Consider the following 14,351-nt stretch of genomic DNA (forward strand, 5'->3'; position numbering starts at 1 on the left):
ATCACCTTTTGCACCCTTAAAAGATGATATCTGCCCTACAATATCATCAACTGTTGCCCCTGGCAAATATACACTGGTCCTTTTCCACCTATCCTTTTTGTATAATATATTCCCCGTCTCCCTGACACTAGATTCACCGACAATAACTAGTTCCTGTGGGACCAACGCATGCTGTTTTGGAGATTGCCTCTGTGTTGCCTGATGCACAGGAGTGAGCTCTGGCATTGAGTTGGGCAGCTGAGAGCTTGATGGGCCCTCATTTATTTCTTTGAGGGCATTTACCCTACTCTTCAAACTCTCAAAGACGCCCATCAGAACACTGAGTTGGCACCTAATTTCTTTACAGTCTCTGTACCTAGCACACACAAAGACATCCTCCTTGGCTAGATCATGTCCTGTTCTAGACAGTTCTGCAAATATTTCACATTTTGCGCATTGTTTTAAACTGTGATGAGTCGGAGAATTGCCCCCTTCAGGTCTCCCACGAGCCACAGCACTCTGGCTGTTCTGTGAACTCTGCTTTGCTGCTCTAATCTCGATTATGATTCCATTAAGTATAATTTAATTAATGAACTTTAATAAGATTAATAAATTTTACTGATTAATTGATAATACTATTCTAATCTAACAAATTTCTAATACAGTGCTACATTTTCACTATCTAGTTTTACGTTAAACCTTACACTATTCCGTATTGTATAACAGTGGCGGAAAGTTATGAATATAAAATCTACGGACACTAAGTATTAACTTTCAAAATCACTATCTAAATTCAAAAATAGTTCACGAAGCTTGGCTAAAACTATAAAGCTACTTATAGAAAATAATTTAGTATAACAACTAAGTCAATAAATGACTAAATATAAATGAAAACTTAGCGTTCACAGGAGCTGCAAAAATCTTGGTCAACGTCAACATATACTTGGGTTTCAGGACTGCTTTTGATACACTGGCACATAGAATACTATACTGTTCAAACTGAATAGAATACTGTTCAAACTGGAGCAATGTGGCATTAAGGGCAAGTTACTGCTTTGAATGGAGGAATTGGTAAGTAGAAGAAGACAGAGTGGTTATCACTGGGCACTGCTCTTTGTGGACTAATGTTATTAGTGGAGTTAACAAAAGTTCAGTGCTGGGTCCATTGTTGTTTTAAATATTTATCAATGATATTGATGTCTAAGGTTGCATATGATACAAAGATTGGCAGGGTGGTTTATGACAGTCATCAGGGTGTACTACTTCAACAAGATCTAGGAAAATTGGGTCAACAAAGGGAAAAATGGCAGTTGCAATTTAACTTTGAGAAATGCAAGGTACTGCGCATGAGTAGTACTAACCCCAGAGTAACTTATCGTTCAGGGATGTAGAGAATGAAAAAGGCTTGGGGATAATTGTGCAATAAGACACGAAATTCTCTGAGCAGTACAGATATACTGCCATTACAGCTCATTGGGTCTTGTCTTGTCAATTATATAAAGAAACTTTGCTAGCAGGGATAAGGAGGTGATTATCCCTATGTATAAGGCCATGGTTAGGCCTCATCTTGTGTACTGTATACAGTTGTGGAGGCCTCACTTTAGGATGTAGAACTGGTAGGATGGGTGAAGAGAAACACAACCAATTTGGGGAAGGGAACAAATGGTTCTCTTACCCAGAAAAGCTTCCATTCTGTAAATTGCAGCTTCTCGGGACTAGACACCTGCAGGGAGATCTGATTGAGGTGTTTAAAGCCTTGAATGGATTGAGTAGACTGAATGTGAAGGGCATTCTTCCACTTACTGAGACTACTCGCATGATGGGGTATAAATTCAAGTTGAGGCAGGCAGGTTGGCTGCAGTATAGATGTGTGGAAGTTTTCCTTTAGTCAGCAGGTGGTTATTGTTGGAACAGGCTTCCATCTGTTGTTGTGGAAGTGGATAAGTTGAAAATATTCAAGGAGGGTACAGATGTGTGAAGTGTGTGGTTTGTTTTTTTTTGGCTGATGCCATGTAAGCTTGCTTGCTTGCATTGTTTGTTACTATTTTATTTTCGTACTACAGAAATTAAACTTGCATGTCTTGAATTATCCATTTTGCTAATCTTGTAAATGGCACAGAGAAATCTCTATTTATAAAATAAATAAATAAACCTTAGGACATCCATATGAACAATGACTTCGATTATGAGGAATACAGTGAAAGAATTTTTTCCCCTTTTTTTTACCTTAGTAAAGCATTACTTAGTAAAAGTAGAGGAACATACTGAGATTCAAATTATTAAGATTACATTTCTTAAGAAAAAGTATCAGAAAAAATTCATAAGCTATTACTGTATATTACAAAGTTCAGTAAATATTGAATATTGGGATATACAGTTTTTTTCAATATTCTTTCTGAGTCTCAGTGAAAGCTTCATCTTAAAAAAGAATGTCATAATATTTTTGTAATATAATGTATTATGCTAATTTGTTTTTTATGTGATTTACAGTGCTTTATTGATATTCGTTTAAATCATTAAAATAAATTTTGTAGTGAATTTGTTTAAACTAAAATTTATTGCCATAAAAAAACTTGTTTATTCATATAATGAAAATAATTTTATTTTCAGGTGAGATGTAATGATAGCAAACTTTTTTTGTTACTTGCTTCCAGAAGATATTCAAATGCTAGTCATGAAGAGGATGCTGGAATGCAAAAGGTTAATTATAAAAGGACAACTTTTTTGAAGAATATTGCAAAGCCATATTGTGGTATACAGGAGTGGAAAGTGGCAGCTTCCTTATTGTTATAGTTTCTGTCGTACATAAACATTAGTGTTAAATTTCACATTGTTATTGCAAATGAAGGTTGACTGTCTAAAACTCTTTATGGCACAGTTGTCTACGTCATACCAAGAAGTAAAGCAACTTGCAACATCTGCTTTCCTGTTATAATGTAAAGTATTAAGATCATAGTTTCATCAACTTCATAGTGAATTCAGTTAGTTTGAATTTAGTTAGGTGCATGACAGCTATGCATATTTTAATTTAGAAACTGCTATTTACATTGATGTTCTAAGAAAATATTGGAAAGATGTATGAACTAGAATAATCAAACATTGCTCAAAGATCATAACAGAATCTGTCTCTTTTGAGATTTGCATTATAACTGCCTTTCTCAACTGCCAGTAAATGTGGGCCATTACTCAAAATATATATCCTAATGAAAATTCTTTCTGATATGAAACCTTTCTATTTATCAAATGCATTTTTCACTTTTGATTTTATAATACATCGTGATGCAAATCAGTATAACCTCTATGAAATTTTAAGTGTTAGCTATAGAATAGCTGATGTGAATTTAATAGTTGGATGTAGATTTGCATATTGAGACTATGCCACTTTCAAATTAATTCTATTCTATTTTTATGCAGTCCCCCATCTCCCACCACCACTAATTTTGGAGAGCACAACTGGAAAAAAAGCTGTATTTAGTATAATGAATTGCTTAATAATAGTATATATTTATTATACACAAGATGTATTTATTTATTATGTGCACTTGCTACCTGCCAAGCAGGTGGCATCATCCATACCTGCCACAAGATATAGTAGTCCTTTATTTTTATTAGAAAAAACTGGAAATTTCCACTGTGTGGCAATTTTAGCCATGATATATCTCAGTTGTTTTAATGAATAGCCAAATATGTTTTATGAATTTTTTTTGTTTTAAGTCTTAATTTTTATGAAAATGAAATGTAGAACTTCAGTGAGGGAAAACTGTGTAATCACTTAATTGGAATTGGATTTCAGATTCTATACTTATCAAAGTATTGCCCAAGGAATAGTCATCCTCCTCATCGGAATTTTTCAGACTTTTCACTGCTTAAACAAGGAATTGGTATACCCCCCTGACTTACGTAATACTAGACTTCCATAAATTAGACCTTATGTAAGTTTTTTCCGGCCGATGTAAACTTAAAAAAATCGCGGAAACATATCCCGGAGGAATAAATTGTGAAAACATCGCACTGTGAATCCAATAACACATTCTCTCCCTCTCCTCTCCCCCTCCCTAATTGTAGTAGCAGCATCAACTAAATCTGTTATGTTCAGTGGGTGTACAAGTCCCTGTGATAGTGCACATCAATTCTTTTAGACTATCAGTGTTCCATTTTTGTTATTATTTATTATTTTTTTTTTAATTAAATTTCCCATATTTTAAGGGTACATGGTAACCTTACAATGTCTGGTACACGATAGTGTATAAATGGTTAATCAACATTACATAATAGTTGTCATCTGCTGGTGAACCTTGAAACAACTGTGCATCCCCTCACAGAAATTTTCAAATCAGATGATGAAAGACCCATAGCTTTAGAGGGGTTAAGATCATATTTATTTTTCATGTTTATGACAGACCTCTAAATCACTCCACGATCCAACGACTTGAGCATCTAAAAGGAACGCTGAACCATCTTTCACACATAGAAGATCGAGTTTTCGAACACCTACCGTATTAAATCTTGGTTCCTTTTGAACTGACCATCCTTGTTGGCTGAGCCAGTCCCCAACAATATTAACCACCGCATCATGTCTCCTAACTCTCACCCCATGAGTGCAATGGCAGGAAGTGCGACATGGGTGATGGACTCCTCTGCTAAACACCCTGGTCCATCCTCTTGATGTCCTAGAGAGGGTAGGAAGGGCATTAATTCTTGTTTTCACAAGCTCAATAAATTCATTACCTGACAGCAGCCTAGTACACCATCCCCCACCCATCGATGTTGAGAATGCACCTTGCCGGATTCCTTCAATCTCAAGCCATCAAAGGAGAAGCGTAAAAGACAGCTTTAATGCCCCTTCACAGATGGTTTAGACTCCAAACTCATTGATCCATCCACTAATAGTTTCTCAATATCCTGCAGTTCCCTTTGATACCACTGGGAACCAGTCAGTGACCTTATCATCATATCAGAAGACGAGTATTAAAGAGCCTCAAATGTTTCTTTTTCATAATTGGAATAATCCACCTATAAGATGGCACCCTGAAACCACCATCGACAATGTTCACATGGTAATATCCTGTGGGTACATCATGGGACAACTTAGCCACTGCCTAATAGGCAATCTCACCTGGACTTCTAAGCTATTTCACTTAGCAGCTGTCACTACCAAGGACTAAACAATGATACAGCCTAGTTAACAAATATGTCCATAGGATGAACAGCCTCTGCTGAGACTTGAGTGGTGCATGTTTAAGCAGCACCAGCAGGCCTTCCAGGATGGCCCCAGCAGTGGTCCTTCCCATGGGAGTAAACTCAATACCCAAATACTTCCACGGCATATCCACCTGCCCAGTCGGTAAGGTCTCATTTCCTCAACTTTGATTTTCTTTGTCTCTACCCAAAGGTACCAGAGAGAGCATCCATGACTTTTTGATATTTATCATCAAACATCTCTCTTCGTAAAAAACTGATTCAATCTATCCAAAAGGGTGTGAATGCCTGCAGAGGTTGACACAGCCAATATCAGGTCATTGGCAAAAACCAAACTGTTAACTTTATACATATCCATTTGAAACCCAATATAACTGTGAAAATTCACAAAAAGAAGGTCAGTCGCTGAATTAAACAATAACGGAGACAGGGGATCTCCCTGTCTCCATTGTCTGACAACTCTCTTTGGAAACATAGCTCTGCTCGCCATGAGGAACCTGATAGTAGTAGAACAAGTCTCTTGTAGTCATTTGCATATATATTCAACAAATGATACTGGAAATTTATGCTTCTTCGGCATTTATAAAATAGCAAACTATGAAACATTATCAAATGCTTTTTATAAATCCAGTGCAGCCAGATGCAGTCTTTGAAATTTAGTTCAAGAATGAGTAATAAGGGACTGCAACAAGAAGACATTTTCTGCAATCCCATCAAGTGGAATAAAAGCCTTCTGCCTAAGATCAATCCTAACTACCTTCGTCAACTTCTTCACCAACAGCTTATCTCCCCCCCACCTTTATTGCAGTAGCAGCATCATCTAAATCTGTTATGTTCAGTCGGTGTACAAATCCCTATGATAGTGCACATCAATCCTTTTAGACTCTCAGTATTCCATATCACCATTAGACTATGAGTGTTCCATTTTCTTCCATGCTATCCAATATCCTGTAGAATGTTTAGTGTTTTCCAGAATAAGCCCTCTTTCTTTTGATGCTCGCTTGACATCATATTAACATTTCTCTCAATTTATCTCTGGGCTTGTTACCATTTGTTTCTGCTTTATATATATGTTTAGTCAATTTCTCTCTTCTTCCATCCTCTTTACCTGTTTATACTGTCTAAAGTTTGCTACAGCTTAGAATTACCATTGATTGGATATTTGTCACCCCAGTAGTTTTTCTGGTGAAGGTAAAGAAAACCAACATGAGAACGACGAGAAACGTCAGATAACTTACGCGGAAAATTAGTTTCTCGATACAGCACTCTAGCGCTGCTCGCTCGGTAAACAGACGGTAGGAGTTATTATATTCCCATTACATTTCTATAATTTCCCTAGTGTGAGTATTTCATTGTGGTATCCCTTGCTTGGCATAAGGTTTGCAGGGGATGCCACATTCTTGCCTGTTGTGCAGATTTTAAGGAGTTCCTCTGATAAAACTCTTCTCTAATTTCTTTATTTATCTTTTTCTCTTTTTATATAGTGATGCAATCTTTAAGTTTTTATTCAGAATACAACTGACTGGATATTGTGATGTAATGTGTTACCACATTATTCAGATCAGTTCTCTGTGTTGTGGTACCACAACAGTTCAGATCAAATTTCATTTATCTGTTGCTGTTTGTTATTGTTGTTTGTTATTTGGTTTTTAGGAGCATTAGCAACTAAGGCCATATTGCCTCGGGATATGCAGTGGTCATTCCCTGACATTTCCACATCCTCCGTATTTGGTGGTCACGGGCTTGAACCCCTGTCTAATCAAGAAGCGTGTGCTACGCACTGTTGCTCCTGCCCACCCAGCTATGGAAGCACCTTCTGTTGCTGTTTCCATACCTGATGACTTTTTCTAACTCAGTAATAAAGAGAGGATCCAGAATTTCCTCCCTTTCTCCATTTCAATCTTTTTTTTTATTCATTAATGTTGTCAGCTTCACTAAGCAAATCATCAAAATATTTATAGCAAACATAGCACATAAAATAACAAAATGGAAAAAGAATAAATAATAATAATTCTCACACCCCCACCCAGTTTTGGTATTTTGGATTTAAACAGTAGTCAAAAGACCACATGGGATTGTGGGGGACCCAGCTTGTTCAACCTGGATATCTGTCACACTCTTTCATTCTCTGAAACATTCATTTACCTAATCTGTGCCTTTTTATAATTACACTTGATCAAATACCTGAATTATGAAGAAAGATCATATTTTTGACTGGTCTTGCTGTCTTGTAAGGGATGATGATGATGATTGGGTATTTGAAAGGAAGCATAAAGCTGGCTCTTGTCTGTTGCTGTCAAATACTTAGTGGTGATTTGTATAATGAACATCTCACTCATTGGATTGTGTCAATTCAGTTTATTGCATAGATAACCTATAATTAAGAAAATCAGTGAAGATTGTGGTACAGTTTGAGGCTAAAGCCTCAGGTTACGTAAATAGTTTAACTAATGTACAAGTTAGTGCATTTGCATAATTTCTGTGCATAGCCAACTACATAAGTAGTTATAAATTGGCATCATCATCATTCACAATATATCTCATATTGTGAATACCTTCACAATGAGTTGCTATGGTATTGCACTACCTCGAATAAGTAACTCTTTACCGTAGGAGAAGACTATTGTTACTTATTCTCAGCAGATACCATCACCCATACAGCACCATTTCGGAACTTATTGCCTCCTCATCAGGGGGTAGGCAGGTACCCTGGTGTTGCAATGATGGCAACCCAGTTGCGAAGTATAAATCCACAACATAAACAGTACCCTGTTTTTATAAACAAATTTTGATCATTCATCAATAGAAAACTGTGGGCCTTCCTTGCCATCTCATTACACTGCTCAGGAACTTCATATCTGATAACTCCCAGATGTCCTTTTTTCCTCTATTGTTTTTTGTTAAATCCCTCAGTGTGTAAGTTATTTTAACATGTTATTATGTTTATTGTAAAAAATGTAATTATCAGAGCTGATTTTTTTTTTTTTTTTTTTAAATCAAAGTAATGATATATGTCAACTTGTTAAGGGTTATATGAAGTATGCTCAGTGGTGTATTTGGGCTGGAACACACCGGAACAACGTTCCAGTAGTTTTTTTCTAAATGTCATAATAGAAAATCATTAAATTTATACACCTAATATTATGAAACTATTGCATAATCAAGGGGGGAGGGAATATCTTTTTTTCCCATTGCTACTAAAAATATATATTAATAGTAATCTTTAAAATTAATAGATTTCTTTAAAAATTTATTTAAAAACAAAAATATAAATTTTGCAATGTTTCTTACTAAAATACAATATGTAAGATAAAGAGATCCAGCAAATGAGATATACTGTGATGCATGTGAATGCTGCATTTTGATTTGCCATAAGCTGAACACTAGAACTGGTTGTTCTATTAATCGTGAGTCTGAAGTCTGATTCAGTTGCTGTACAGTTAATGTGGCATTATTATATAGTCTTCTGGAGAACGAGCATTCCGGTACTATTTTTTTTAGCAATACACCTCTGAGTATGCTAGTGAACATTTGTGAATAAAAAAAAGTATCCAGTTTTCTGTTAAAAAATTGCTGACTGGAAGATTAAACACAAACCTATCCTGTGTATGGTGTGCCCTGTTTAGTTGATTCTGCTGGTTATTCTTGTTCCTGTAGTGTAGCCTGGATGTATTTTTGCTATTGCTTCTGTCACAGCAATAGTTCTATGGGAGCCATAAGACATTTGTGCTTCCATGCCTGTGCATCATCCAAATGTATTTTGACAGAAATGTTTAATCTGAGTGCCAGTGTGCCAGCTGATTTTATACAAAAAAATTTGTGTTTAAATATAAAAAAATCCTTCTTTTAACTTGAAATTTTTATTAGTATTTGATTTTTTTTTTTATTTGTTCTACTTTTGTGGCTCATCCTTTGCAGTGGCATATGAGTCTAAATTATGCCCTTTCTTCATTTTCTTTGTTTCCTTCATAGCTTTTCTGTTGTGTAAATACAATGTCCTTTTTGTTCATTTTATCTTTTTTAGGCAACAGTGACAGAATTACCAGAAAAGATGGTTATTATAGCAGTGAATAAGGATGTTGGAATGAACAGAAGTGCATAATTCACAAAATTTCAAACATTACAATAAAAGAGCATAAAGTTGACATCACAGGATAGACTTGGAAACTGGATAGCCCTGTGGCAAATATTAGCATTAGCATTAGTTGAGGCATATGATTCAAGAAAGCAAGCTTATACAGCATCAGCCAAAAAAAAACCCTTCCCATTTTACCCTTCTGGTCACCCCAAATGTATGTATGTCTAGTTCAGCCTTAAATTTATTTAAGCTATCAACTTCACAACAACAGATGGAAGTCTGTTCCAGCAATCAGCTACCTGCTGGCTAAAGGCAAACTTCCGTACATCTATTCTTAAATTGTCTTTCCTCAATTCGAATCTATGCCCCCTCAAGTTCTTAATCTGAGCAAGCAGAAGTATTCCGTCAGCATTGAGCCTGCTCAAACCATTCAAGGTCTTATACCCCTCGACCAGATCACCTCGCAGGCGCCTAGTCTCCAGATGCTGCAACTTGCAGAACTTAAGCCTTTCTTTCTAAGCGCACCCCTTTGTTCCTCTCGCCAATCTTGTTGCCCTTCTCTGTACTCATTCTAGTAACTCCACATTCTTCCTAAAATGAGGCCACCAGACTTGTATACAGTACTCAAGGTGTGGCCTGACCAATGCCTTATACAAAAGGATAATCACCTTGTCTCTTCTAGCAGAATTCCTATATATCCATGACCTCCTCTGGCAGCCCAACTGCACTGCTCAGAGAACTTCATATCTGACTGCACAATTACCCCCAGGTCTTTTTCATTCTCCACCTCCCTGAATGCAGTACCACACAGCTGGTATATTTCTCTTGGGTTACTGCTACCCATATGCAGTACTTTGCATTTGTCAATGTTAAACTTCAGTTGCCACTTCTCAGTCCATCTGCCTAACTTTTCTAGATCCTGTTGCAGTAGCATACTTTCTTTTAGTGTCATTAGCAACCTTACCAACCTTTGTATCATCTGGTCACTTGGGTATTAAGCTTGATATGCATTAATCAGTATCATTGATAAATACACAAAACAACAATGGGCCCAGCACCAAATCCTGGGGGACTCCACTAATAACATTAGTCCATGTAAAACAGTGTCCATTTATTACCACTCTCTGCTGTCTTCCACTCATCCTTTTATCCATTGCAGTAACATGCCCTTCGTGCCATACCGCTCCAATTTGTACAGCAGTCTTCCATGTGCAACAGTATCAAAAGCTTTCCTGAAATCCAAGTATATGATATCAAAATTATTTTTTACATCCAGTTCCTTTGTGACCACATCGTAGTATACTCATAATTTCAAGTTTACAAAAGAAGTAGCACAGTTGGCAAGTATTGATATTGGCAGCATATTCAGGTGATGTTCAACTATAGAGCATTAAGAGAATAAATAAATTCTTATTTATACTTGACAAGGTCACTGCTTCCAGTGACCCTTACCGAGTATGAACCGGTGACTAAGAAAAACAGTTGGAGTTTACAACTTCATTAAATGTTCATTGCAGTATATTAGCTGCAATGAAACACATACCAATGCTACAGTTACCAGTATGCTGTGCATTTTGTAGCTGCATACAAGCCGAATCTTGTAATATGTGTATTTGAATTAGGACTTTCACATTTTTCCCCATACATTTTCTCAGGACCAAAACCCAGCCAATGTCAGTAAACTTGTATTTTCATTATTGCAGGAGAAATAATGAAAATACACCAAGACCAGACCACAAAAAAAAAAAAAAAAAGACAAGCACAATTAGTTGCACAATGCATACCAAATGCAGCAGTAATGGAATGCAAAAGTTTAGTTTTTAAAATATTATTATTAGCCATATGGTACAAGGAAGCCTGAGGCTTATGCTCCACCAGGCAAAAAAAAAAAAAAAAAATTTCTGAATTACCCAGAGAGAGAGAGAGAGAGAGTGAGAGTGATGATATCCAGCTCAGGACCCTGGGTGTGCCTAGCCCATACTCACCAGATGTGAGCCCCTGGGGTATAATATTATGAACTAAATAAAGAGTTGAGCTTGAACAAATGATTTTAAGCCTTACTCTGTATCTATGCACAAATAGACTTCATTCATGTATTTATTACCTTATTAATAAAAGACAAAAAGGCTAGGCTTATTTAGGTCATTCAATGCTTTTTATCTCCATTCTTCCTTAAATTTTCACCCTATTGATTTTTAGCATCATATTAAAAATATGTTCAGAATTAAACCAAAAGTGTTTTTTTTTTTTTTTTTTTGGCAGTGGCCATGAACCAGTTTGTTGCAATGGGGATTGCGTGTCATCTGACAGGTAATTTTGTTTTCTTATTCATGGAAAAAATTTTGCCTTTTTTGAGTTCTGCTTTCAGCAAAGCTTTTGACTCAGTCCCACATGAGCAGTTGCTTTATAAGCTGGAACAGGTTGGAATCACTGGGAAAATCCTTAGATGGATAGCAGGATGGCTTCAGGGCAGGAGGCAGAGGATTGTGATAAATGGCTATTCCTCAGATTGGATTGAAAGAAGTAGGTGTTGATGTAAGAAGTAGGGTTCCCCAAGGATCAGTATTAGGACCACTGTTGTTTTTAATTTTCATAAACAACATCGATGAAGGAATAGAGGGCATGATGTCTAAATTTGCAGATGATGTTAAAATTGGTACAGTAGTTAATGATCACTATCAAGCTGAGCTTCTTCAGAGAGACCTAGATAGACTTCAGGAATGGTCAGAAAAATGGCAGCTATGCTTTAATCCAACAAAGTGTAAGGTATTACACCTGGGAAACAGTAATCCCAAAATAGCTTATTCACTTGGTGTAGTTCAACTAAACCCAGTACTGGATGGAGGAAAGGGACTTGTTACGATACGGTCAGACATGAAATTCTCTGAGCATTGTAAACAGGTTGCAAGGAAGGCCCGTGGTGTCCTATCAATGATCTATCGAACTTTTGCAAGTAGAGATAGGGACATGATAATCCCATTATATAAGGCTTTTGTTTGATCACACTTGGAATACTGTGTTCAAGTATGGAGACCGGACCTAAAGAAAGACATCGAGCTTCTTGAAGGGGTGCAAAGATGGGTAACCCGCCTGGTGAGATCGGCAAAAGGGCGTCCTTATGAAGAAAGACTTCGAATATGTGGGTTGCACAGTTTGGAAACTAGACATCTTAGAGGAGATTTGATTGAGGTGTTTAAGGCTCTGAGAGGCATCAGTAAATTGAATGGGGATGAAATTTTCAAGATTATAAATGATGCTAGAACTAGGCGACATAAATTCAAGTTACGGGGGGAAATGTCTAGATTGGACTGCAGAAAGTTTTATTTTAGCCAGCGAGTTATAAATTACTGGAATAAGTTGCCTACATTGGTGGCAGAGGCTGACAGTTTGGGGAAATTCAAGGGTCATCTGGACAGTTATCTTTGGGTGGAGGGAAACACATAGCATGATAGGTTTAATTTCCTTTTCTTTTATTAATTATTAGTTTTTTTTTATCATTGTTTTATTCAGTTTTTTTTTTTTGGCTTGTGCAGTATAAGCCATAGGCTTTCTTGCACCATGCGGCCATACTAATGCTAAATACTATACTAATATTTTCATGTTTTTCCGTATACTGATAGATTTTCACTTATGCATTTTTAAAAAAAAGTAATTGTAAAAAATTACATGTTGTTTTAGCATTAGCAGTAGCAAATGATGCAAGAAATCAAACTTATACAGCATCAGCAAAAAAAGAAGACATTTTAAAAAAAAAAAAAAGTTAATTCTTCTGAAAGTGAAAAAAATAAATGAATAAATACAGCTATAAAATATAAATATGAAATTAATAGCCACTTTCATTATTTTGAAGTGCAAAATTTAAAAAAATTGCATATGCACGTGCGTGTGCGTGCATGCACAAATCTCGTGCAGGCAGAATTTTAACTGCTTCTCTACTGGATTTAGGTAGAAAACAATTTATAAAATTAGCAATGTTTATAAATGAATGATTTAGAAATTCTTAATTTATTGTTTTGTGTTACAAAATTCAAAACTATAAAACTTTAACTCTAAGCCTATAACTTTGTGTATTTTGAATTTTTCAAAACCTAGCAAAAAAGGCCTTGTGAATTGAGAATAAGCATACTAAAATAAATATTACAAATATGAGCAAAACATAAATAAAATTTTAAAATATAGTATAAAAATAAAAGTACAGTATAAAAAATAGAAGCCAAAACATAGAAACAGAAATATATAGATAAGTACTACAAGCAAAATACACAAAGCAACTTTCAGAGCAATGTGCTCCTTTATCAACTTTAAAGAACTCTTCAAAAAAATTTTTTTAATTTAAAAATCTTTTTCTGTTTATATTCTTGGGTATTATTTCCATTTCATATACTTTCTGTAGTGGTCAGATAATTGCCCCATATCGTCATTTTATATGGGAAAGAAACCAGTGTAAGAGTTTTATGTGTATGAAGGATTAAATCACTTTAATAAATATGACTGCAGAGTTAATTATATAAAGATTTCCATTATTTGTCCTGAATGAAAGTGGCATATTCTTACTGGTAAGAAAAATAAACAGACACATGTATATTTGTATACATTTCTGCCTTATATAACTTGTAAGTTATATTTTCTTATTTCAGGTATAGTATTTAAGCCAGTCATGGTCCTCGCATGAGATCTCTAAAATTTTGATTGAAAAACATTTTTGTGAAAAGCTTTGTTATAAAAGTACATGGAAATGGATTTGTCTGTCATTGAGCCTTACATTAAAGGCCTTATCTTTTAGGATTAACTTTTAAAAGTGCCTCTGTAAGGAGCTGGCTAACATAACAGTTTGGTATTTTATTGTATAATTATAAATATGGACATATGTTTTGTAGAACATCATGCAAACTATTACCACTGAATATAAAATAGTTTTTACCAGTTCTGTGATAAAGAAAATATAACTGGAGTTGAGAACAAAGGGTTGGGAACCATTTTTTATCTTCTGCATTATTATGCTGAAGACAACCAGCTGCACATTGGGCTAAAATGTTTATGCATTGTGTTTGATAGTGTAATCAAATTCAGTTTTATTTTCTTTACCAGAGTAAGT

General features: G+C 35.6%; 1 protein-coding gene across 2 annotated transcripts in view; it reads left to right on the forward strand.

Moving 5' to 3' along the window:
* LOC150086342 (rho GTPase-activating protein 44-like) overlaps positions 1–2,910 on the forward strand; it is a 412,704-nt gene extending 409,794 nt beyond the window's left edge. For both annotated transcript variants that reach the window (XM_090371315.1, XM_090371316.1), the window contains exon 17: positions 2,590–2,910. The gene's annotated coding sequence lies outside the window, so the exon portion shown is untranslated. The remainder of the gene's footprint in view (positions 1–2,589) is intronic.
* The last annotated feature ends 11,441 nt before the right edge of the window (positions 2,911–14,351 follow it).

The sequence above is a fragment of the Mastigoproctus giganteus genome, chromosome 4 (assembly GCF_048544385.1).
Source record: "Mastigoproctus giganteus isolate SK-2022 chromosome 4, ASM4854438v1, whole genome shotgun sequence".
Classification (NCBI taxonomy): Eukaryota; Metazoa; Arthropoda; class Arachnida; order Uropygi; family Thelyphonidae; genus Mastigoproctus; species Mastigoproctus giganteus.